Here is a 27,902-nt window from a genome sequence, read left to right on the forward strand (position 1 = left end):
CACAGACCCCCTGAAGGTCTGGGGAGCCCTGGGACAGTTAGTCTAGTCAATGAACCGTAAGCAGAAATCTGCTCAGGGTTTCTGGAAATGTTTTGGCTTTCATGATATAGGAATCATTTCTTCTTTCTACTTTTCTCTGAATATCTTTTCCTACCTGGAAGTGCAGACGGGAGGCCTGGTGGGGATCAAGAGAAAAAAGAAACTTGAACAAAACTTGAATAAAACTCAGACTCTTTGCGACCCCATAGACTGTAGCCTGCCAAACTCCTCCGTCTATGGGATTTCCCAGACAAGAATACTGGAGTGGGTTGCCATTTCTTTCTCCAGGGGATCTTCCGGATCCAGGGATCAAACCCAGGTCTCCTGCATTGCAGGCAGATTCTTTATCGTCTGAGCCACCAGAGAAGCCACAGATGGAACTGACTGTCTCCAATGGGGTTACCCTCAGAGGTGTCCTGAGGCCAGGCAGTCTGGTGGGAAGGCCAGAGATGATGCTCACCATCTAAAGTTGAAAAGCGCTTCTCAACCTTGAAGATACATACCTGCGCACACCTGGTTCAATAGGTCTGGGGTGCAACCTGACGTTCTCCATTTCTAACAAAATGATGCCAAGGCTGCTGGTCCAAGGACCACACTTTGAAGATCAGAGGATTAGGTAATCTCTAGCTCTCTCTAATCCTGAGATTAGCCCATGACAGGAGAGGTAGCCCCACAGCCTTTGGTCTGTGGAGGCATGAACCAAGAGTTAATAATGAAGAGTTATACATTGGGAAACAACAAGATAAAAGGCCCGAGGAAGGAATGACTGTAAAATCTCCTAAAATAAAAGAAAGAGTCCCATCGGCATCACAATGTTCCTGAAGCACTCCCACTAAAAAGATACTAAGTTATTGGTTAAGTGCCAGGCACCGTTTTTATGACGCTATTTGGTTTTCAGTGTTGCTTGTGCTTGGCTATTTTAAAACCTGAATCACAGCAAAATGCACAGGTAAAAGAGAAAAGCATTTATGATCTAAAATGACAGATTATTAGATTTAAATAGGACACTGGGTGGAGACTATTCTAGAGTCAAAATTTCCTCATTGACAGAAAATTGAGGCCCAAGGTCATTTAAAGCTCACACTGAAGCAAGATCATTGTCCTATATGCTTGGTGTACTTCACTTGCCTTTAACACCAGTTTTAAAGCACCTATACTCCAAGAAGAGATAAAGTCAATCTAATGTCTAACTCTTCAGTTTTCAGAAGCAAATAAATAAAATATTTGAGAAAATTTGACGAAATCAAACTTAAAAATACATTTTTTCTTTAACTCAACTTGATTTCAAAACTTACTACAAATCTATAATAATCAAGGTATCATGAACAGACATAGATTAATGGGACAGAGTTCAGAAACAGACAAGCACGTCCATGGTCAATTGATTTTTTAACAAAAGGGTCTAGTTAACTCCAAAGAGAAAGGGCAGTTTTTTTCAACAAATGGTAGTGAAACAACCAGATATCTGAATGGGGGGAAAAAAAAAAAAACAACAACCCTCGACCTTTATTTCATGAAGTGAAAGTCACCCAGTCGTGTCCAACTCTTTGGGACCCCATGCACTATACAGTCCATGGAATTCTCCAGGCCAGGATACCGGACTGGGTAGCCATTCCCTTCTCGAGGGGATCTTCCCAATCCAAGGATTGAACCCAGGTCTCCTGCATTGCAGGCAGATTCTTTACCAGCTGAGCCACAAGGGAAGCCCAAGAATACTGGAGTGGGTAGCCTATCTCTTCTCCAGCGGATCTTCCTAACCCAGGGATTGAACCAGAGTCTCCTGCATTACAGGTGGATTCTTTACCAACTGAGCTGTCAGGGAAGCCCTGAATTTATTTATTTTATAGCATACACAAAAAGTAGCTTGAAATGGATCCTAGACCACATCATAAAAGTTATAAAACTTCTAGAAGAAAATTTAGGTGAAAATCTTAATCTTGAGATAGCAAAAAACAAACAAACAAACAAAAAACCCACCACTAATCAGAAAAAAACCCTGATATATTTGAATTTTAAATTATTGTTCCTCAAAAAATACTGCTAAGAAAATAAAAAGAAGAGCCACTAAAATTCTTACAACTCAGTAAAAAGAAGACAAGCAGCCCAGTTAAAAAAATTGGCAAAAGATCTGAAAAGATACCATGCACAATACAGACACACTTGCAAAGATGCTCATCGTTAATCTTCAGGGAAATGGAAATTGAAACCATACTAAGATAAACAACATATCCAGTAGACTGGCTAAACTTTTTTAAAACTGACAGTACCAACTATTGTGAGTACTGGAGCAACTACGATTTTCATACATTGTTGGTAGGAGTACAATGGTACAATCACTTGGAAACATGTAGCAGGTTCTCATAAAGATAGACATGTGTTTATCATATGGCCCAATAATTCTATTCTTAGAGAAATGACAATATGGATCTGCCTACACAAAGACTCACACATGCATGTGAACAGTGAACATCGTGAATATGGTTCCATTCACAATAGCCAAAAAGTGGAAACAAAGGCTCCCATCAAGTGAATGAATATACAATGGTGTTTTCTGAAATGAACTAGTATTGAGCAGTAAAATAAAGAAGCAAACTAGTAACACATCCAACAACATGAATATATCCCAAAAAGTTATGCTGAGTCAAAGAAGCTGGATGTCTGGTTCTCAAACTGTTCTACCCTGGAGCACCATGGTGAACTCAAAGGTACCAAAGGGTATTTTAAATTTTTGAGGAAAACACAGCAACAACTGAACCATGGTGCCAAGTACTTTTACCGAGTTCTCTGGACCTAAAGGGACCATTAGGTATTGCTGCTGACTTGTGAAAAAAATGACTGATTCTCTAAAGTTGTTATGAGCCAAGAATGTCTAGCGACCTCTGAGCCAGACATGAGAGAGTACATACTCTGTGAATTCTATCACAGGCAATCTCAATCTACAGTGAAAAAAGAGCACATCAATGGTTGTCTGGGGTTCAATGGGCAACACCTTTTGAGAAGATAGAAATGTTTCATATATTGATTAGGATGGTGACTGCATGTCAAAACTCATGGAATTTATCATATGCTTAGAATAGGTACATTTTTTTCTACATGTAAATTATATTTCCAAAAGGTTTATTTTAAAATATCCCCCAAAAGTTAAAACAAATTTTTAAAAAATATCCTCTCTCGTGGTCTCTGAGCGTCTTTCCCAAGGTGGTAAGTACCTTGGAGCAGAAGTGTGTGATGCCATTCCAGTATTTTAGCTGCCCCCAGGGCCCAGGAAAGTTCATACTTAGAAAACATGTGCTCATTAATTCCCTAATTTTCCTCACAATGAAGATGTTTCCATAAGGAAATGAAAATTGAAACCAAACTCCAAATTTGCCATATAATGATCTTTTCATGAGAACAAAATTTTAGCTCAGCAGTTTAATTTTTAGCATTCATAAATATTTATAAAGCTTTTCTCTCTTATTCCCTCAGGAGTCTAGCCACTGAATAAGGTTTCAAATGAAAAATTTAAAAGACCATTTAACCCGCTAAGAATATTTTTGGATCCCAATAATACCACGGAGAAGAATCAACATTTGGAGACAGCTCTCATTAGCCATGTCTTAAACCATGGGCCCCTGAGATTAGTCAGAACAGAAATCACCAAAATAGGGCCCACTGCCTGCTCCTGTAAATAAAGTTTTATTGGAATATAACCATGGCCAGTCTTTTAACAATCATCCATGGCTGCTTTACAAGATGGTACAACTCTGCTTTTCCTCTTCGCTACAACAGCAGAGTTGAACAGTTGCCAGAAACACCCTAGGACCCATAAAGCTGAAAATAATAGCTAGAGCTTGATGCTGGGAAAGACTGAAGACAGAAGGAGAAGGGGGCGGCAGAGGCATGATAGTTCGATAGCATCCCCAACTCAGTGGACGTGATTTTGACCAAACTCCAGGAGACAGAAGAAGACAGAAGAGCTTGGCATGCTACAGTCTGTGGGATCGCAGGGAGTCAACACAGGACTCAGCAACTGAACCACAATTAGCTCTTTGCAGAAAAAGGTCTTCTGAACCCTGACCTAAGATGTATCTGATCTAAAACATGTACCATAGAAGCCAGGAAGAGAAAGAGGAGGAGACCAAAACCTTTGACGGACTTCTTTTTAAACAGGATGAAACAGTTCTCTGCAGGCTGCGATGCAGGAGGGAAGTTTATTGTTTCAAATGCAGATTTCAGGCTACTCTGGTTTTTCCCCCACAAAATGTGTAGCTTGAGGAGTACCAGGTTCTGGATTGTCTCTGACTCAAAAAAACCTACTTCTGCAAGCTGTTTCAAGCTGTAATCATCAATGGCTTTAGACGTCTTAGAAAAAAAGTATCTAGCTTTCTATTTTAAACACTTCCTGGGTGTAGTGATTCATCTATCCATGAACTCGACATTTTTATGAGCAAGATTAATTCAGGGGAGAAAAAATAAAGTGGAACTGACTTTCTTTAGTTTCCCTTTCTCCTCACAAAAACCTGACTGCTTTTCTCAGCTAAATTTAATCATTTTTCTCTAAGTTAACCAATCTTTGCCCCCTGCCCCCACTGCCGCACAAGTAATAGTCATCTCATTGTTTATTTAAACTGGCTTTTTACATATGTATAAGTCAGACACAACTGAGCAACTGAACTGAAGTTTCATTCTGCCTAATGTAGGGACTGAGTATAGTTACATGTAAATTTCTAAAAGATATTTTTGTACAAATTTAAGTCAGTTAGGAAGAGCAATTTGGGAAGAGTGGCCTGTGACTCTGGCAAAATGTAACTACATTCTGTGTCTATATTCGTTTAGTATTGTGAAATAGAAACTGTTATCAATATGTAATCAGCAACTAGATGTTTATAACACTGCCGTTCTTAAATGATGATGCAAACACTCTGCTATTTTGAGCAAGTTCTTTATATATTCTTGAAGCAGATGACCAAATAAGTTATCCTGCTAGGCAATCAGGACAAAATATTTTAAGTAGCAATGAAATAAATACTTGATTTTCTCCAAGGAAGATATATAAATAGCCAAGAAGCACATGAAAAGATGTTCAACATCACTAATCAGTAAGGAAATGCAAATATAAACCACCATGAGATACTACTTCACACCATTAGAATAGCTACCATCAAAAAACCAAAAACAAGTACAGATGGGAATGAAAAGTGGTGCAGCTGCTGGGGAAAACACTATGGTGGTTTCTTAAAAAATTAAAAATAGGATTACTGTATGATCCAGCAATTTCACATCTGGGTATGTACTCAAAAGGATGGAAACCAAGATCTCAAAGAACTATTTCTACACTCATGTTGAAAGTGGCATTATTCACAATAGCTAAAACATGGGATTATCCCAAGAGTCCACGGACAGATGAACGGATAAGCAAAATGTGGTATTCAATGGAATACTAGTCAGGAATAAATTCGGACACATTCTACAACATGGATGAATTTTGAGGATATTAGATTGAGTGAAATAAGCCAGAAAAATAAAATATGCCCTCCCTTGTTCTCTCTCAACTACCTCTCTTGTGGTTTGGCAATTTGGATTTATAATTTAGCATGTTCTAACCACTGTGAAAACAGAAATAGGTTTGCATATAAGATTGTGAGAGAGAAAAAGAGAGGGGTCTGTATGAGAGAGAACAAATTAAGAGCGAAAGATACTGGGTATAGGTTGGATGGGGCAAGGCAGGGAAGGGGAAGAGAAGAGAGGATAGAGATAAGGCCTTTTCTTCCCTGGACACCACCCTGTGCCCCATCCCCATGAAAGTGAAAGTCACTCAGTGTGCGACTCTGTACGACACCATGGTCTATACAGTCCATGGAATTCTCCAGGCCAGAATACTGGAGCAGGTAGCTGTTCCCTTCTCCGGGGATCTTCCCAACCCAGGGATCGAACCCAGGTCTCCCACATTGCAGGCAGATTCTTTACTGTCTGAGGATCCAGGCAAGCCTGTCCCATCCTCATAAACACCAGCAAATACACTCATTTTATAGGCTGGAAACCAGAGACTAGCATTTTGCTTAAATTTAGCTTTTACACTAAGATCAGTGAAAACAAAACAAAACTGGAAAGGTATATAAACTGAAGAACTACTTCTCTATTTTATCATTATCTGGGGGCAGAATTCAGAGAAGGCAATGGCACCCCACTCTAGTACTCTTGCCTGGAAAATCCCATGGACGGAGGAGCCTGGAAGGCTGCAGTCCATGGGGGCGCTAAGTTGGACATGACTGAGCAACTTCACTTTCACTTTTTCACTTTCATGCATTGGAGAAGGAAATGGCAACCCACTCCAGTGTTCTTGCCTGGAGAATCCCAGGGACAGGGGAGCCTGGTGGGCTGCTGTCTATGGGGTCGCACAGAGTCGGACACGACTGAAGCGACTTAGCAGCAGCAGGGGGCAGAATTAGGCATAAAGAGGGCAAAATATAAACAGCAGAGACATATTCTATAAGTACTATAGGATCAATTTCACTGGAGAAGGGAATGAGAAACCACTTCAGCATTCTTGCCTAAAAAACAAAGAGATATGACACTGAAAGATGGATTCCCCAGGTCAGTAGGTGCCCAGTATGCTACTGGAGAAGAGCAGAGCAATAGCTCCAAAAGGAATGAAGAGGCTGAGTCAAAGTGGAAACAACGGCCAGATATGGATGTGTCTGGTGGTAAAAGTAAAGCCCATTCTGTAAAGAACAATATTGCATAGGAACCTGGAATGTTCGGTTCATGAATTGGTAAGTTGGAAGTGGCCAAACAGAAAATGGCAAGAGTGAACATCGACATTTTAGGAATCAGTGAGTGAACTAAAATGGACCAGAATGGGTGAATTTAATTCAGATGACTATTATATCTACTACTGTGAACAAGAATCCCTTAGAACAAATGGAGTAGCCCTCACAGTCAACAAGAGTCTGAAATGCAGTATTTGGGTACAATCTCAAAAATGACAGAATGATCTCTGTTTGTTTCCAAGGCAAACCATTCAGCATCACAGTAATCCAAGTCTATGCCCCAACCACTAATGCTGAAGAAGCTGAAGTTGAATGGTTCTATGAGGACCTACAAGACCTTCTAGAACTAGCAAAAACGATGTCCTTTTTGTTATAGGGGACTAGAATGTAGAAGTAGGAAGTCAAGAGATACCTAGAGTAACAGGCAAGTTTGGCCTTGGAGTACAAAACGAAGCAGGGCAAAGGCTAAAAGAGTTTTGCCAAAAGAATGAACTGGTCATAACAAACACCCTCTTCCAACAACACAAGAGACGACTCTACACATGGACATCATCAGATGGTCAACACTGAAATCAGATTGATTATATTCTTTGCAGCTGAAGATGAAGAAGCTCTACACAGTCTATAAAAACAAGACTGGGAGCTGACTGTGGCTCAGATCATGAACTCTTTATTGCAAAATTCAGACTTAAATTGAAGAAAGTAGGGAAAACCATAGGGCATTCAATATGACCTAAATCAAATCCCTCATGATTATACAGTGGAAGTGAGAAACAGATTTAAGGGACTAGATCTGATAGACAGAATGCCTGAAGAACTATGGATGGAGGTTCATAACACTGTATACAAGGTGGTGATCAAAACTATCCCCAAGAAAAAGAAATGCAAAAAGGCATAATGGTTGTCTGCGGAGGCCTTACAAATAGCTAAGAAGAGACATGAAAGGCAAAGGAGAAAAGGAAAATTACAACCATCTGAATGCAGAGTTCCAAAGAATAGCAAAGAGATAAGAAAGACTTCCTAAGTGATCAATGCAAAGCAAAAGAGGAAAACAATAGAATGGGAAAGACTAGAGATCTCTTCAAAAAAATTAGAGATACCAAGGGAACATTTCATGCAAAGATGGGCTCAATAAAGGACAGAAACCCTATGAGCCTAACAGAAGCAGAAGATACTAAGAAGAGGTGGCAAGAATACAGAAGAACTGTACAAATCTTAACGACTCAGATAATCACGATGGTGTGATCACTCACCTACAGCCAGACATCCTGGAATGTGAAGTCAAGTGGGCCTTAGGAAGCATCACTACAAACAAAGTTAGTGGAAGTGATGGATTCTAGTTAAGCTATTTCAAATCCTAAAAGATGATGCTGTGAAAGTGCTGCACTCAATATGCCAGCAAATTTGGAAAACTCAGCAGTGGCCACAGGACTGGAAAAGGTCAGTTTTCATTCCAATCCCAAAGAAGGGCAATGCCAAAGAATGTTCAAATTACCACACAATCGCTCTCATTTCACTGATTTTGAACAAAGTAATGCTCAAAATTCTCCAAGCCAGGCTCCAACAAACAGTACATGAACTGAGAAATTCCAGATGGTCAAGCTGGATTTAAAAAAGGCAGAGGAACCAGAGATCAAACTGCCAACATCTGTTGAATCATAGAAAAAGCAAGAGAGTTTCAGAAAAACATCTATTTCTGCTTCACTGACTACACTAAAGCTGTTGCCTGTGTGGATCACAAAAAAACTGGGAAATTCTTAAAGAGGTGGGAATACCAGACCATCTCACCTGCCTCCTGAGAAACCTGTATGCAGGTCAAGAAGCAACAGTTAGAACTGGATATGGAACAACAGACTGGCTCCAAATAGAAAAAGGAGTACATCAAGGCTATATATTGTCCCCCCTGCTTATTTAACTTCTATGCAGAGTACAACATGCAAAAGAAATGCCAGGCTGGATGAAGCCCAAGCTGAAATCAAGATTGCTGGGAGAAATATCAATAACCTCAGATATGCAAATGACACCACCCTTATGGCAGAAAGCAAAGAGGAACTAAAGAGCCTTCTGATGAAGGTCAAAGAGGAGAGAAAAAGCTGACTTAAAACTCAACATTTAAAAAAAAAGATCATGGTATCTGGTCCCATCAATTCATGACAAATAGATGGGGAAGCAATGGAAACAGTGACAGACTTTACTTTCTTGGGCAAGAAAATCACTGCAGATAGTGACTGCAGCCATGAAACTGAAAGACGCTTGTTCCTTGGAAGAAAAGCTATGACCAACCTAGACAGTGTATTAAATAGCAGAGACATTACTTTGCCAACAAAGGTCTGTCTAGTCAAAGCTATGGTTTTTCCAGTAGTCATGTATGGATGTGAGAGCTGGACCATAAAGAAGGCTGAGTGCTGAAGATTTGATGCTTTTGATCTGCGGTGTTGGAGAAGACTCTTGAGAGTCCCTTGGACAGCAAGGAGATTCAACTAGTCAATCCTAAAGGAAATCAGTCCTAAATATTCACTGGAAGGACTGATGTTGAAGCTGAAATTCCAATAGTTTGGCCACTTGATGCAAAGAGCCAACTCATTGGAAAGACCCTGAAGCTGGGAAAGATTGAAGGCAGGAGGAGAAGGGGGTGACAGAGGATGAGATGGTTGGATGGTATCACCGACTCAATGGACATGAGTTTGAGCAAGCTCCTGAAGATGGTGAAGGACAGGGAAGTCTGGTGTGCTGCAGTCCATGGGGTTGCAAAGAGTTGGACACAACTGAGTGAGTGAACAAGAAGATCAATCTCAAGTAGGTAAAAATCTGCCCTTCTCCGAGACATTGACTGCATGGTCGTCTTGCTGAAAGACACAGAGACAGAGATTCTAATCGCACAGAAAAGCATGATAGACAGAGAGGAAAGGAACCCTTGACTATGGTGTCAGCCCCTCCACTGACTAGCAGGGAAACGCAGGGCAGAGCTTGTCCTTTTCAGCTTTGTCATTCAAAGAAATGGGAGAGCTCAGACTGCATAGAAATGTTCCTCCCTTCAGCTCTAAAAATGATATGATTCTATGTCATACAATCATTCGGAGAAAGCAATGGCACCCCACTCAAGTACTCTTGCCTGGAAAATCCCATGGATGGAGGAGCCTGGTAGGCTGCAGTCCATGGGGTCGCTAAGAGTCGGACACGACTGAGCGACTTAACTTTCACTTTTCACTTTCATGCATTGGAGAAGGAAATGGCAACCCACTCCAGTGTTCTTGCCTGGAGAATTCCCAGGGACGGGGAAACCTGGTGGGCTGCCATCTATGGGGTCGCACAGAGTCGGACACAACTGAAGCGACTTTAGCAGCAGCAGCAGCAGCAGCAGCAGCATACAATCATTGTCCCAATATTACTACTTCTCTTAAAAATGGGGAAAATAACCCACGGATGTTCTCAGCAGATGCAGGCTTCAAATGTGCTATTTGTTCCCTTTGGGTAAATAGTACCACTTTCTCCAAATACAACTCTGTTCACACTTAACCAGGTTTCTTTACAAAAACGCAAACATAATACGCACAGGCACATACATCACTCCTGTCATTGTTTAAAGTTAACAGTGCTCTTGCACCAGCTTCTTATCTGAAAAGATCTAAAACTACACAAGTAAGATGCTTTAATTCTGCAGAGGCAAGACTGGCTTCCATCCGTCTTCTCCGTCATCAACAAGGAGGCTGGTGCAAGGTCGATCTCAGCTTCAGATGCCTCCTCCGATAATCCCACACACTGCCCATCACTCTCTAAAAAGATTATAAGTAAGTGTAAGACTCGCCTTACACTCACTGAAGCTTAAGTCGTATATCTGCATACGGGATTACTGATCAGTCACCCGTTCCACACAACACACACACACTAAGCTAGATCTTTCAACTCTTAGACAGCTGGGGAGAAAAATATCAATAACCTCAGATACACAGGTGATACCACCCTTATGGCAGAAAGCAAAGAGGAATTAAAGATCCTCTTGATCAAGGTGAAAGAGGAGAGTGAAAAAGCTGGCTTAAAACATTCAAAAAACTAAGATCATGGCATCTGGTCCCATCACTTCATGGCAAACAGATCGGGAAACAATGGAAACAGTGACAGACTTTATTTTCTTGGGCTCCAAAATCACTGTGTAGGTGACTGCGGCCAAGAAATTGAAAGACACTTGCTCCTTGAAAGAAAAACTATGACCAACCTAGATAGCGTATTAAAGGGCAGAGACATTACTTTGCATACAAAGGTCCATATAATCAAAGCTATGGTTTTTCCAGTAGTCATGTACAGATGTGAGAGTTGGACAATAAAAAAGGTTGGGAGCTGAAGAACTGATGCCTTCAAACTGTGGTGCTAGAGAAGACTCTTGAGAGTTCCTTGGACTGCAAGGAGATCAAATCAGTCAACCCTAAAAGATATCAATCCTGAATATTCATTGGAAAGACGGATGCTGAAGCTGAAGCTCCAATACTTTGGCCACCTGATGTAAGGAGCCAACTCATTGGAAAAGACCCTGATGTTGGGAAAGATTGAAGGTGGGAGGAGAAGGGGCTGACAGAGGATGAGATGGTTGGATGGCATCACCGACTCAATGGACATGAGTTTGAGCAAACTCCGGGAGATGGTGAAGGAAAGGGAAGCCTAGCGTCCTGCACTCCATGGGGTCACAAAGAGTCAGACACAACTGAGCACCTGAACAACAGATGCGTTGGTTGTATTGCAGCACCCCTAGGCACATAAGGATGCTCCGTAAACACTGCTTCAGTAAGCAAATGTAATCCTGGGCACTTAGGTTGTTGCTTTGTTTTTAAAAGAAGGCCCCAATACTATCAGCATTAATAGAACAACTCTTGGATGAATTTATAAATAATAACAATAAAAGATGAAGGGCAAAGGGAAAAAAAATTCACTTGACCTGGAATACGAGAAAGACTATGAGGATATTCCAAATGGAGTAAGCTACAATGTACCTAGGTATTTTGAATGAGCATATGTTTATTTTTTCCTTTAAAGCTAGAGATTTAAACTGCCTGGCTTTCAGCCATACGCAAAGATAATAAAGTGAATTTTTTAAAAAACATTCTGCTTCAAAATTGCCATTCTTTCTCAGGCATGGTCAGCTAAACAACTAATGGAGTTTTCTAGTTTAGTTCATGTAAAAGGTAGGAAGAGTTCCATTTAAAAAAATAAGCTGTTTCCACAGTGCAAACCAGTATTGGAAAGGTGATTAGAACTGATCTATCTATGATGCCCAGGAAAAATCCATACTCCTTTTCAGTTATATTAGCCCCATCACACAGCACGTCAGGAAGCAAAGTCCAAACCTGGAAACACATCCAGTTAGAGCCAGAAGCATGAACAAAGGATGTTAAAGGGCATGTGTGAGGCTGTTTGGAAACCGGTTCTCAGTCAGGCGCCTACAGTTTGATTAAATTGCATTTTACAAGACCTTCCTGCTAGGGCCAACATCAGGCTCCTGGGAATGTCTCTCCTCACTGGCTTTTTCTGATCTTTATCCAGAAGTTTTCTTTCCTTGACTTAAACATTTCCGCACCTTAAGCTTAGTGTTTCTTTGAGATTTATTAATAAAAGCATACATCCCCATGGAAAAGCACTGGAAAGACTGAAGGAGACAGTTTTGATCAAGTACCATAATAAAAACCTACATGAGTCCCACACTCAGCTTTTGATTTTTCCCATCAAAATTTCCTCCTCTCTTTCCCAGCTTGGTAAGTGGCAACTCCATCATTCTGGTTCTTCAAGACAAAACCCTTCATCTTTATTTACTTCTTTTTTTCATAACCCAGAACCTCTCAACAAACCTTTCAGTTCCATCTTCCCATTAGGTCTAGAATTTGACCACTGCTCACCAGCCCCACTGCTAGGAAGCATTCCAAGCTACCATCAATTCATGCCTAAACTACTGCTGCTGCTGCTAAGTCATTCAGTCATGTCTGACTCTTGCGATCCCATAGATGGCTGCCCACCAGGCTCCTCCATCCCTGGGATTCTCCAGGCAAGAACACTGGAGTGGGTTGCCATTTCCTTCTCCAATGCATGAAAATGAAAAGTGAAAGTGAAGTTGCTCTGTCACGTCTGATTCTCTGCGACCCCATGGACTGCGGCCTACCAGGCTCCTCTGTCCATGGGATTTTCCAGGCAAGAGTACTGGAGTGGGTTTGACTCTTCACGATCCCATGGACTGTGGCCTTACTGGGCTCCTCCATCCATGGGATTTTCCAGGCAAGAGTACTGGAGTGGGTTTGACTCTTCACGATCCCATGGACTGTGGCCTTACTGGGCTCCTCCATCCATGGGATTTTCCAGGCAAGAGTACTGGAGTGGGTTTGACTCTTCACGATCCCATGGACTGTGGCCTACTGGGCTCCTCCATCCATGGGATTTTCCAGGCAAGAGTACTGGAGTGGGGTGCCATCGCCTTCTCCAGCCTACTTCCCCTCCCTGCTTTCTCCCTTGTCTATTCACCCACATATCCTTTGTGATCCTTTAAAAATATTTAATTAAAAACATAATTTTTTTTTCTCAGTTCAAAAACCTCCACTGGCTTCCCAGTTGTCAGAGTTGAGGAGATTACAAGTGATTTTTTTTTTCCTTTCCACTTTTATGCATTGACAATAAATATATTTTTATTGTCCCTGGAAGGAGCAGCCAGAGTTTTTGTTTCCAATAAACTAGTTACAAATGTCTTGAGAGGGAAAGATTCTCAGAAGTAGATAGGAGTCACTTAAACTGAAGAAAGAAAATATGGAATAGAATAGGAATTCATTATTGATAATGTAGTGGTCATATACAATAAAATAACCTATTTTTAAAAAATTGTCATGTATTAACTTCCTGAATGAAGACACTTCATGGCAAAGTTTTGTAGTAAAATTCCCTGCTCATTCTAGCCTTCAGAAAACATGTGTTGACTCAAGTTCTTCTTGATGATGAATGGTGAAAGGAATATTTCCATTCCTAAGCATTTCAAATGGCAGGCATCTAAAGTGAAATCATCCTTCCATGACATATTCTGCTTATAACCAATACTCAGTATAGCCTGGGTGGCTGAATAACCTCAATTTTCTACTCCATCAATGCTTTAGAAAAACACCCACAGACACTGGGGGTGTGTATTATCTGGTGTGGCACACACAGGGAGGATAAAGCAGTTAACAGATACCCCACCCTATTTTGGGATGTCTTCTCCCAGCCTACAGTAAAAGGTGAGAAAAGACAAAACACAACATAGACACTGATGTAAGGAGAGTGTTTGGACATCCACCCTGGACCCATGCTTTACCCCCACGCAAGGGCTGCCCTTTCTCCTCGGTATCTTTGACTGACACAGTGTCCCACCTGCTACCAAAAGGCTTGGAAGGGCCATGTGTGTCCTGCTGGACTGATACCTTTCATCATTTCCAGCACATTTATCAGAATAGCACTCCCCTTATTCATCAAAGAAAGGACTATGACCCCAATTTATACACAGTTGAACACTTTAGCCATTTTATAAAGAGCCAATCAGGCTGAAGCATGAAAACAGTCATCCAATTTCACTTCCTTCTCCATCTCAAGCAAAAGAACAAAAATGAAAGCCATTAATAGAAAAAGACACAAGCGTAACAGCAAATAGAACTCCCAGGGAACTCAAAACCCCCTCATCCTTTAAGCAGAAACGGCGATACTGAAACACTTCAAGAGATGGGAAACCCTCTGACTAATAACAGAGCTGGAGACTCATTTTTAACCAATAAGTGAAACAATCAACAGAGAACTGATAAAGTTTTATGTCCTAATATTAGGATTCTTTTTTAAGTTAACAAATGAAAAAATGCAGGCAACTAGACTAAGCTACCACCCTATAGGTAACTTAACACAAAAAATTAAATGTCCACACTACTTTTCTCAAACTGAGTGCCGTGTGCATTTCTCCCTGGTTAGGAAAACTGTGGTTAAATCAAACAATCCTTTTATTTTTCTGAAAGTGGGAGGGAGACTTACTTCTGATTTCAAAGCACCATTACACTTATTTTCCTCTTAAACTGTGAACTGATTGAACTTAGTATTTCCTTCCTAAATATCATGGTAAAGATATGCAGCTGGAAGAACAGCACTCAGAAACAACTCTGAAAGTCCGCAGGTTACTTTTATTCCTTCTTGCACCTACATATGTGTGTGTGTATGTATCTATATATGCCTACAGATGAATATGTAATTTTATATCAGTAATATTTATTACTATGACACACCAATATAGTAACATAGTAGATAGTAATACATATTATCAATATGATATAGTATTTTACATATTTTCTCATTTTTATATTCGTTTTACATAGTTAATAAATATATAAGGGATATAATATATAGAGAAGATATCTATATTATACATATATAATATATAAAAGATATATAACATAAAGGATATACACTATATATATAATATACATAAAGGATATAAAATATAATACACATAAAGGGTGTGCCCTGTGCTCAGTCATGTCTGATTCTTTGTGACCCCATGGACTAGGTTGTAGCCCACCAGGCGCCTCTGTCCATGGGATTCTCCAGGAAAGAATACTAGAGTGGGTTGCCATTTCCCTCTCCAGGGATACATAAAGGATATATATATGTGGATGCCTCAGAATTCAGCCCAAATCTGGTACCGAAAGAGTCTTCCATAGACTGTTAAGTGCATCTGTGTCTCTTGGACACAAAAGGAGCAGCTGAAGGGCTGCTTTATCATGGTCAAGGGCACTAGGCTTTTGTATAAATGAACTATTTCTTTTTTAAAACTGCAGATAGGTAGGGGCAGATAAGCTTTATTTTGCAGCAAGGGTGAAAGTTCTCTCCTTTCCCTTTCTCTCCAAGGAGGTGGTTTATGGCTCAAAGCCCTGATTGCTTGGTGTGGTCCAGGAAAAATTCCATCTTGAGAAAATGCACTTGCCTTAAATACCCTGAGACAGAAAGCAGGCAGGTCTCTGAAGAAGCCACTAGACTTTCTCAGGATGGTAGACACTTTTGGAAAAGCAAACGAAATTAAATTACTTCAATCTAACAGGAAGTCTGATATCTTTGTCTTGAGCAACACTGAAAAGCTAATCCTGTATGCCTGTGCTTATGAAGATGATTTACATGAATCATCTATTCTTAACTAGGTGTGGGATACCAAAACTAAAAATCAGGTTGTAAACTTGTAACTTCTGTGGCAACTATCAGCTGGTAAACTAGTTAGCTCTTCAGTTCAGTTGCTCAGTCGTGTCCAACTCTTTGTGACCCCATGAATCTCAGCACGCCAGGCCTCCCTGTCCATCAACAACTCCCAGAGTTCACTCAAACTCACGTCCATTGAGTCGGTGATGCCATCTTATCCTCTGCCGTCCCCTTCTCCTCCTGCCCCCAATCCCTCCCAGCATCAGAGTCTTTTCCAATGAGTCAATTCTTTGCATGAGATGGCCAAAGTACTGGAGCTTCAACTTTAGCATCATTCCTTCCAAAGAAATCCCAGGGCTGATCTCCTTCAGAATGGACTGGTTGGATCTCCTTGCAGTCCAAGGGACTCTCAAGAGTCTTCTCCAATGCCACAGTTCAAAAACATCAATTCTTCGGCGCTCAGCCTTCTTCACAGTCCAACTCTCACATCCATACATGACCACTGGAAAAACCATAGCCTTGACTAGATGGACCTTTGTTGGCAAAGTAATGTCTCTGCTTTTGAATATTCCACCTAGGTTGGTCATAACTTTTCTTCCAAGGAGTAAGCATCTTTTAATTTCATGGCTGCAATCACCATCTACCGTGATCTTACAAACTATTAACTCTGAGCAGCACCCCTTGGTAACAGTTAGCAGTCACTTAAAGTTCTCTTCCATTAACTGAAACACAAATAGCTAAACCCAGATGTGACAACATACATGAATAATTCCCCACTTTATACTTTTATAAAATATTAACAATAGTAACTTTTGCTGACACTCAACCTCAGTAAAGAATCTGCCACTAACACACACACACACACACACTCACACACACACTCACACATACAACCTGAAAATACTCCCCATATTAGAAAAGTAGACAGCAGTGCCAATATCTTCGCAACAGTATATTTCCAAGTGAGAGCAGAATTTTTAACCTGGAAGGGACTTTAAAGGTCATTTAATCCAGCTGCTCATTTTAAAGATTAGGAGACAGGACTGGAGAGTTGAGATGTCCAAAGTCACAGAGTTTATTAGTAGAAATAACACTGGAAGGCCCTGATTTCCAGGCCCTCACACTATACATCAACCCACCGGGCCCTTCACCACTCATGTGATCTCAGCAAACTCTTCTCCTTCCCTGACTGGCTCCCAACTAGCCACCCCTCCTCCAGCAGGTTCCATACACACCCCACAGCTCTATAAACAGTTTTGTTTTGTTTTTAAATCATCCTTGGAACCAATCAGCTCTAGCCAATCACCTTTTCTTTACAGAGAACCTCTGTACTTCAGAGCCCAGAAGTCTCACCCAGAGTTATGTGTGTTAAGCTTCTCTCAAGGGGGGAAACTCCAGAACTAAGTACAATACAGCAAACTGAAAGGCTGTTTTCCTTTTTTTTTAAACTAAGCTTTGGTTGTTTTCAGGATGCCCAATTCTGCTGACAAGATTTTGCACTGAAGTCTCCATTTGTGCTAAGATCTTGATTTGGGTATCCGATTAATAGGAGCTAGATTTATTATCTGATCCCAAATATTGATATGTAGTATTCTTCTGGCACTTAGTATTTGCCCAATTTCTGTCCCTGAAGTGAGTAGTATGCTGGCAGCTGAGGACACTGGGCTTCGGGGGACAAGATGAACAGTCAGCAAACAAGCACCCCAAAATACATAGATGCAGGTGAACCCTCCTAAAAAATGAGGTCAGGATTCCAACAAAGGGCCTCTGCAAACTGTGTGCAGCTGCCACCTGAAGTGTAACCACATTCCTTAAAAAATAATGGAGTTTTAATGCATTCTGAAAGAAGCAGGGAATAGAAAGTGGAAAGCACTTAGCCACTGTTGCAAGCATAACTGGAAACAAGACTCTATTCTTTAATAGCAGACCCCTTCCTCCTACCTTATTTTTCTCCTTCCATTCACTTAGTAACACTTTAACCAAAGAATGTGCTTAAGATAAAAACAAATGCAGGAAGTTAATCTGAGCGAAACACTGGCAGTAATGTTAAAACTAAGGTAAATGGAAAATAGGAAGTTTCAAGGCCTCCCATAAAAATGAAGGTTCCTGAACCTGTGAGACTTCCAGAATGCCCTGTTCATCCATTCCCGGTTAAGTCCTTGCTGATGGAAAGAAAATGTTTTCTCTGAGTAAAGTGGAAACTTAAGTGTAAATTCCAGGTCATCAAGACCCCTACTAAGGGCTGAATGTTCTTCAGAAACACCTTCATAGAGCTCAGTTTTGGAGATGCAGGCAGTGGGGGTGGGTTGCCAGCTTCCTGTCCAGGACAACCAGCTCCAGCAACCACGTGACACTTGCCTCCCCTGCCCCCGCCACTATCCTTTCTTCCATAGAGCTGAGGTTTCAGGAGTGCCTGGTATGTTACATGCGTCATTTGCATGACTACTAAAAACATACCACACACAGTTTTCAATATAGCATCTGTGAGTCTCCATGGCTTCAAAACTAATGGGAGCATTTCGTTTCTTTGCAAATTCTGTGTTCTCAGGATACCATCACCTTTCATTAAGGCTGAGATTCCAACGGCCATGGCCATTTGCCACTGTTGCTTTTAATAACTATACATTGATTTGGTTCTCAAGTCTAGAGAAAAAGCATTCTATTTTTGCTCTCCCTAATAGGGTAGAGCCAACATAGCATCCCCACCAGGCACAGCTCTAATTTGGCTGACAACAGAACAAAGTCTGTTAAACAGTTTCTTATAGTAGGCTATAATTGCTTTCAGCCCTAATGAGTCAAGTTTACAAGCTGCAGCAAGAAGGGCATGAGTCCTCAACTTCCAAATACTTCGGGTCAGAAGATATAACAATTCTATTTCCACAAAAATGTTTATACCAAGACCTATCAGAGTCTTATGTTGTGGATGGGAGGATAACCTAAAAAATTCCATTTAATCAGAAGCAGGCTGCTGCTGCTGCTGCTGCTGTTGCTAAGTCGCTTCAGTTGTGTCCGACTCTGTGCGACCCCACAGACGGCAGCTCATGAGGCTCTCCCGTCCCTGGGATTCTTCAGGCAAGAACACTGGAGTGGGTTGCCATTTCCTTCTCCAATGCAAGAAAGTGAAAAGTGAAAGTGAAGTCACTCAGTTGTGTCCGACTGTTAGTGACCTCATGGACTGCAGCCTACCAGGCTCCTCCGTCCATGGGATTTTCCAGGCAAGAGTACTGGAGTGGGTTGCCAAAAGGAGGCAGGAGGTCCTAGTTCTAGCCTCAGCAACAGTAACTGTCTGACTCAGACTATGTATCTGTTCTCAAGGATCCAATTTCACCCATACCTGCTCTTTTTTTCCTGACTATAAAAATGGGGATTTACCCCAGAAAAACAACTAAATGGAGATAGGCAACCTCCCAGAAAAAGGATTCAGAATACTGATAGTGAAGATGATTCAGGATCTCAGAAAAAGAATGAAGGCAAAGATTGAGAAGATGTAAGAAATGTTTACCAAGAACCTAGAAGAACTAAAGAACAAACAAACAGAGATGAACAATACACTCAGTTCTGTTCAGTTGCTCAGTCGTATCCGACTCTTTGTGACCCCAAGAATCGCAGCACGCCAGGCCTCCCTGTCCATCAACAACTCCCAGAGTTCACTCAAACTCATGTCCGTCGAGTCCGTGATGCCATCCAGCCATCTCATCCTCTGTCGTCCCCTTCTCCTCCTGCCCCCCATCCCTCCCAGCATCAGAGTCTTTTCCAATGAGTCAGCTCTTCGCATGAGGTGGCCAAAGTATTGGAGTTTCAGCTTTAGCATCAGTCCTTCCAATGAGCACCCAGGACTGATTTCCTTTAGAATGGACTGGTTGGATCTCCTTGCAGTCCAAGGGACTCTCAAGAGTCTTCTCCAACACCACAGTTCAAAAGCATCAATTCTTTGGCACAAGAAGCGAAAAGCAAAGGAGAAAAAGAAAGATATAAGCATCTGAAAGCAGAGTTCCAAAAAATAGCAAGGAGAAATAAGAAAGCCTTCCTCAGCGATCAATGCAAAGAAACAGAGGAAAACAACAGAATGGGAAAGACTAGAGATCTCTTCAAAAACAATACACTAGAAGGAATCAATAGCAAAATAACTGAGGCAGAAGAAGAGATAAGTGACCTGGAAGACAGAATGGTGGAAATCAATGTTGCAAAACAGAATATAGAAAAAAGAATGAAAACCTGCAACCAAGAATACTCTACCCAGCAAGACTCTTATTCAGATATGATGGAGAAATCAAAAGCATTCCAGACAAGCAAAATTTAGAATTCAGCACCACTAAACCAGTTTTACAACAAGTGCTAAAGGAACTTCTCTCAGCAGGAAATACAAGAGAAGGAAAAGAGCTACAAAAAATAAACCCTAAAAAATTAACATAGTGGTAATAGGAGCATACATGTCGATAATTAGCTTTAAATGTAAATGGATTAAATGCACCCACCAAAAGACACGGATTGGCTGAGTGGATACAAAAACAAGACCCATATGTATGTTGCCTATAAGAGACCCACTTTGCACCTACAGACTCTTCAGACTGCAAGTAAGGTGATGGGAGAAGGTATTTCCACACAAATGGAAATCATATGAAAGCTGGAGTAGCAATACTCATATCAGACAAAACAGACTTTGAAACAAAGACTGTTATAAGAGACAAAGGAGGACACTACATAATGATCAAGGGTTCAATCCAAGAAGAAACTGTAACAATTATAAATATATATGCACCCAACATAGGAGCACCTCAATATGTAAGGCAAATACTAACAAAGGGGAAAATCGACAGGAACACAATAATAGTGGGGAACTTTAAGACCCTGATTTCATCAGTGAACAGATCATCCATGCAGAAAATCAATAAGGAAACACAGGCCTTAAATAACACTTTAAGCGAGTTGTACTTAACTCATATTTATAGAGCATTCTATCCAAAAGGAGCAGATTACACATTTTTCTCAAGTGCACATGGAACATTCCAGGACTGACCACATGCTGGATCACAAGGCGAGCCTTGGTAAATTTAAGAAAATCAAAATAACATCAAGCATCTTTTCTGATCACACTATGAGTTTAGAAATACACTACAAGAAAAAAACTCTAAGAAGCACAAACATGTGGTGGCTAAACAATATGCTACTAAACAACCACTGGATCATTGAAGAAATCAAAGGAGAAATTAAAAAATACCCAGAGACAAATGAAAACGAAAGTACAACAGTCCAAAACTTACAGATGCAGCAAAAGCAGTTCTAAGAGAGAAGTTTATAGCAATACAATCTTATCTCAAGAAAGGAGAAAAATCTCAAACAATGTAACTTTACACCTAAAACCTCTAGAGAAAGAAGAACAAACAAAACCTAAAGTTAGTAGAAGGAAGGAAATCATAAAGATCAGAGCAGAAATAAATGTTTCTTTCATTGAAGTCAATGAAACTAAAAGCTGATTCTTTGCAAAGATAAACAAGATTGATAAACCTTTAGTCAGACTCATCAAGAAAAAAGAGAAAGGATGCAAATCAGTAAAATTAGAAATGAAAAAGGAGAAGTTACAACTGACTCCACAGAAATACCAAGAATCCTAAAAGATTACTAAGAACAACTGTATGCTAATAAAATGGACAACCTGGAAGAAATGGGCGATTTCTTAGAAAGGTACAGTCTCCCTACACTGAAGAAAGAAGAAATAGAAAATATGAACAGACCAATCACAAGCACTAAAATGGAAACTGTGATTAGAAACCTCCCAACAAATAAAAGTCCAGAACCTGATGGCTTCACAGGCGAATTTTATCAAACATTTAGAGAAGAGTTAACACCTATCCTTCTGAAACTGTTCCCAAAAAAATCAGAGAGGAAGGAAAACTTCAACTCATTTTATGAGGCCACCATCACCCTGATACCAAAACCAAAGATACACAAAAAAAGAAAATTACAGACCAATATCACTGATAAATAAAGATACAAAAACCCTCAACAAAATACTAGCAATCTGTATCCAACAATACATTAAAAAGATGATCAAGTGGGATTCATTCCAGGCATGCAAGGATTTTTCAACATCTGCAAATCAATCAATGTGATATACCACATCAACAAACTGAAGAATAAAAACCATATGATCATCTGAACAGATACAGGAAAGGCTTTTGACAAAACTCAGCATCCATTTATGATAAAATCCCTCCAGAAAGTGGGCATAGACAGTACTTACCTCAACATAATAAAGGCCTTATATGACAAACCTACAGCTAGCATCATCCAGTTCAGTTTAGTCGCTCAGTCGTGTCCGACTCTTTGCGACCCCATGAATCGCAGCATGCCAGGCCTCCCTGTCCATCAGCATCTCCCGGAGTTCACTCAGACTCACCATCCATCGAGTCAGTGATGCCATCCAGCCATCTCATCCTCTGTTGTCCCCTTCTCCTCCTGCCCCCAATCCCTCCCAGCATCAGAGTCTTTTCCAATGAGTCAACTCTTCACATGAGGTGGCCAAAGTACTGGAGCTTCAGCTTTAGCATCATTCCTTCCAAAGAAATCCCAGGGCTGATCTCCTTCAGAATGGACTGGTTGGATCTCCTTGCAGTCCAAGGGACTCTCAAGAGTCTTCTCCAACACCACAGTTCAAAAGCATCAATTTTTCGGCGCTCAGCCTTCTTCACAGTCCAAGTCACACACCCATACATGACCACAGGAAAAACCATAGCCTTGACTAGATGGACCTTAGTTGGCAAAGTAATGTCTCTGCTTTTGAATATGCTATCCAGGTTGGTCATAACTTTTCTTCCAAGGAGTAAGCGTCCTTTACTTTCATGGCTGCAGTCACCATCTGCAGTGATTTTGGAGCCCAAAAAAATAAAGTCTGACACTGTTTCCACTGTTTCCCCATCTATTTCCCATGAAGTGATGGGACCAGATGCCATGATCTTTGTTTTCTGAATGTTGAGCTTTAAGCCAACTTTTTCACTCTCCACTTTCTCTTTCATCAAGAGGTTTTTTAGCTCCTCTCCACTTTCTGCCATAAGGGTGGTGTCATCTGCATATCTGAGGTTATTGATATTTCTCCTGGCAATCTTGATTCCAGCTTGTGTTTCTTCCAGTCCAGCATTTCTCATGATGTACTCTGCATATAAGTTAAATAAGCAGGGTGACAATATACAGCCTTGATGTACTCCTTTTCCTATTTGGAACCAGTCTGTTGTTCCATGTCCAGTTCTAACTGTTGCTTCCTGACCTGCATACAGATTTCTCAAGAGGCAGGTTAGGTGGTCTGGTATTCCCATCTCTCACATCATACTCAATGGCAAAAAGCTGAAAGCATTCCCTCTAAGATCAGGAACAAGAGAAGAATGTCCACTCTCACCATTTTTATTCAATATAGTTTTGGAAGTCCTAGCTACAGCAATCAGAGAACAAAATGAAGGGAATCCTAACCGGAAAAGAAAGAAGTTAAACTGTCACTGTTTGCAGATGACATGATACTATACATAGAAGATCCTAGATGCTTCCGGAAAACTACTAGAACTCATCAATGAATTTGGTAAAGTTGAAGGTTATAAAATTAATACACATAAGTCTGCTGCATTTCTTTCTATACACTAACAACAAAAGATCAGAAACAGAAATTCAAGAAGCAATTCCATTTACCATTACATCAAAAAGAACAAAATACCTAGAAATAAACCTACCTCAGGAGACCAAAGACCTGTACTCCAAAGACTATAAGATGCTGATAAAAGGAATCAAAAAAGACATAAAGAGAAGGAAAGATATACCATGTTTGTGCATTGAAAGAATCTATATTGTCAAAATGACTACACTACCCAAGGCAATCTAAAGATTCAGCTCAATCCCTGTCAAATTACCAATGGCATTTTTCACAGAACTAGAACAACAACAACCAAAAAAAAAAATCTCAAAATTTGTATGGAAACACATAAGACCCTGAATAGACAAAGCAATCTTGAAGAAGAAAAGTGGAGCTGGAGGAATCAGGCTCCCTGATTTCAGACTATACTACAAAGCTACAGTCATCAAAACAGTATGGTACTGGCACAAAAATAAAAATGTAGATCAATGGAAAAGGATTTAAAAAAACCTGAAATAAGCCCATGCACCTATAGTCAATCTATGACAAAGGAAGCAAGACTACACAATGTTGGAAAGATAGTCTCTTCAACAAATGGTGCTGGGAAAAGTGGACAGCCAGATGTAAAAGAATGAAATTAGATCATTCCTTAACTCCATACACAAAAATAAGCTCAAAATGGATTAAAGACCTAAATGTTAGACCGGACACTATAAAAATCTTAGAGGAAAACAGGCAGAACACTTCCTGACATAAATCACACCAAACTCTTTTTTAATCCATGTCCCAGAATAATGGAAATAAAAGCAAAACTAAACAAATGGGATGTATGTAAACTCAAAAGTTTTTGCACAGCAAAGACAACCCACAGATTGGGAGAAAATATTTGAAAATGACGTGACTGATAAGGAATTAGTTTCCAGAATTTAAAAAACAGCTTATGACACTTAATAGCATCAAAACAAACAACCCACTAAAAAAATGGGCAGAGGACCTGAATGGACATTTCTCCATTCAGGACATACAGATGGCCAATAGGCACATGAAAAGATGTTCAAAATCACTAGTTATTAGAGAAATGCAAATCAAAACTACAATAAGATATCACCTCATACCAGTCAGAATGGATATCATCAAAAAATCCACAAACAACAAATGCTGGAGAGGGTGTGGAGAGAAGGGAATCCTCTTGAACTGTTGGTGGGAATGTAAATTGGTACAACCACTACCACTACAGAGAACAGTGTGGAGGTTCCTTAAAAAACCAAAACTAGAGGTACCATGTGACTCTGGAATCCCACTCCTGGGCATGTATCTAGAGAAGAACATGGCCCCAAAAGATACATGCACCCCAATGTTCATTGCAGCACTGTTTACAATGGCCAAGACACAGAAACAGCCTAAACGTCTGTTGACAGAGAAATAGATTAAAAAGATGTGGTACGTACATACAATGGAATATTACTCAGCCATTAAAAAGAATGAAATAACGCCATTTTCAGCAACATGGATGGACCTAGAGAGTGTCATACTGAGTCAGACAGAGAAGGAGAAATATCATATGACATCCTTTATATGTGGAATCTAAAAAGAAATGATACAAATGAACTTATTTATATAAGACAGAGACTCACAGGATCAGATTATGAACTCATGATTGCCCAGTGGGGAATGAATAGTTAAGGACTTTGGGAAGGTCATGTACACACTGCTATATTTAAAAGGGATAACCAACAAAAACCTGTTATATAGCACATGGAACTCTGTTCAATGTTATATGTCAACCTGAATGGGAGGAGGGTTTGGGGAAGAATGGATACATGTATATGCATGACTGAATCCCTTTACTGTTCACCTGAAACTATCATATTGTTAATTGGCTATATCCCAATACAAAATGTTTTGGTGTAAAAAAATAAATTTAAAAAAATGAAAACTTAAAAAAAAAGAAATCAGCAAAAAATAATAATAATAATAATGGGGGTTTACCATCCACTCGTGCTAATGTTTTTCCCAGGAGGCTCACTGGTAAAGAACCTGCCTGCAGGAGACATAAAATAGGGTTTGATCCCTGTGTTAGGAAGATCCCCTACAGAAGGAAATGGCAATCTACTCCAGTATTCTTGCCTGGAAAATCTCATGGACAGAGGATCCTGGCAGGCTACAGTCCACGGGGTCCCAAAGAGTCAGACATGACTGAGCACGCACACACAACAACACATGCTTATTTAGTTACATCCTGGATACACACCGATCCACACATACACACTCATGAAGCAACTCCATGAAGTTATCTCCCTCCAGCTCAACAGATGACAAGCTCCTGTCCCGCCTGACCCTCCCCCATCTTGTAAGAAGGAAAGGGTGAGCTTTACCCAGAAGAAGAGAAACGGCAGAAGGGGAGAAGGAGGCCAGTACCTCTTAACCACAGTTCCATAAACCAGAAAAATATTTTATTAATTAATGTGCACAATGTCCCCAAATGTCTGCTTGTTATTACCACAACAACCTTAGGCTGGGAGGGCCTGGCTCAGAGAAGGCCAGAAGCACTAGCAAATCCATTAATTCAGGTCCTAACTGCCTATTTCTGTTATCAGGGCTATGCAGGTTTGCAGAAGAAATGGTTCATCTTCGCAAATGCTATTTGTGAAGGAGGGTGATTATTCCTATTTGCAATTCCCATACTATAAGCCTTAATTGCCTTAGTTGTGGTCACATTATAGAATTATACTTATTTGGGTTTAAAAAATAGTTCTAAGTAAAGGACATTACATAGGATTGTTTGATTTAGCAAATAAAAATACAGGATGGCCAATTAAGTCTGAATATTCCATAGGGGCATATTTATACTAAAAATTATTTGTTGCATATCTAAAATTCAAATGCAACTATAACTATTCAAATTTAACTATTTAAATTTAACCTACTTAGAATAAAATTTGGTTGTTATTTATCTGAAATTCAAATTTCCCTGAACATCCTACATTTTATCTGGTGATCCTGACATTGCAGTGCTGCTGCTGCTGCTGCTAAGTCGCTTCGGTCATGTCTGACTCTGCGACCCCATAGACGGCAGCCCACCAGGCTCCCCTGTCCCTGGGATTCTCCAGGCAAGAACACTGGAGTGGGTTGCCATTTCCTTCTCTAATGCAGGAAAGTGAAAAGTGAAAGTGAAGTCGCTCAGTCATATCCGATTCTTAGCGACCCCATGGACTGCAGCCCACCAGGCTCCTCCGTCCATAGGATTTTCCAGGCAAGAATACTGGAGTGGGGTGCCATTGCCTTCTCCATGACATTGCACTAGGGCTTGGAAAAACAAAGATGAATGAGACATGGCATCTGACCCCAAAAAGCTCAAAGTCTGATGAGAGCCAAAGCAATACAGGTTACTGTAGAGGATTAGGGGCACTTACCAAGTGCTTTGGGGCTTCCCAAGTGGCGCTAGTGGTAAAGAACCCGCCTGCTAATGCAGGTTCGATCCTTGGGACGGGCAAATCCCCTGAGGGAGAGCATGGCAACCCACTCCAGTATTCTTGCCCGGAAAATTCCAAGGACAGAGGAGCCTGACTGGCTTCAGTCCATAGGGTTGCAAAGAGGAGACATGACTGAAGTGACTCAGCGTACACACACACACACCAAGCGCTTTCAGTAACACAGCAAAGGAGCCATTAAATCCTAATTCAGCACACAAATACCCTGTTCTTCACAATGAAAGTGAATATTATGGAATTTTGAAAACTCTAGAATTCTGTATATCTTGCAGATTTCTAATCCTGATACTTGAACTTGCTAAGTGTTCTACACATTGTTCCCTGACTGGCCATCACCCACCACTCCTCTTTCAGGAATAACATCCACAGGAACAAGTAAACTCCAAGCTAAGCTGAAGCTTCCAAAACTTGCAGGAGTGAAGAACTTCGCTCCCTGACCCAGAGCTCTGCTGCTAACCTCACGGGAACACATGAAAGTAGGGAGAACAGTGTGGCTTGCCCGCAGCTGCTCATTAGGGTCATCTGGACGAGGAAACCAAAGGTCCCAAATCCACACCATCTCCAAGTGGAAACCCCAAAACATGAACAATCATGAAGATCATTCATCCCTCTTTCTGCTGTTAGTTACATCTGAAGCAAGTTACTGTCGAGCTAATCTGGAGAGAGTTAGAGGATACTGGCCATGGAACAGATTTGAAAAGACCAGAGAATATACTGAGTCATTTCTATCTCCAAATATGTTTCATTCTGAGCCTGGGGGCTCCCGCAGTCTGGGAATGTGTCTGTACAGAATATGGCGCAGAAAACAGTCTTCCCCTTTTCTGCTGAGAGCAGGGA

At 40.7% G+C, this 27,902-nt stretch overlaps 1 protein-coding gene across 2 annotated transcripts in view; it reads right to left on the reverse strand.

The window, feature by feature from the left end:
* The window catches only part of MFHAS1 (multifunctional ROCO family signaling regulator 1), a 111,047-nt gene that overhangs the window by 43,383 nt on the left and 39,762 nt on the right, over nucleotides 1–27,902 (reverse strand). The gene's annotated exons all lie outside the window — the stretch shown is intronic.

The sequence above is a fragment of the Ovis canadensis genome, chromosome 26 (genome assembly GCF_042477335.2).
Source record: "Ovis canadensis isolate MfBH-ARS-UI-01 breed Bighorn chromosome 26, ARS-UI_OviCan_v2, whole genome shotgun sequence".
Taxonomy (NCBI): domain Eukaryota; kingdom Metazoa; phylum Chordata; class Mammalia; order Artiodactyla; family Bovidae; genus Ovis; species Ovis canadensis.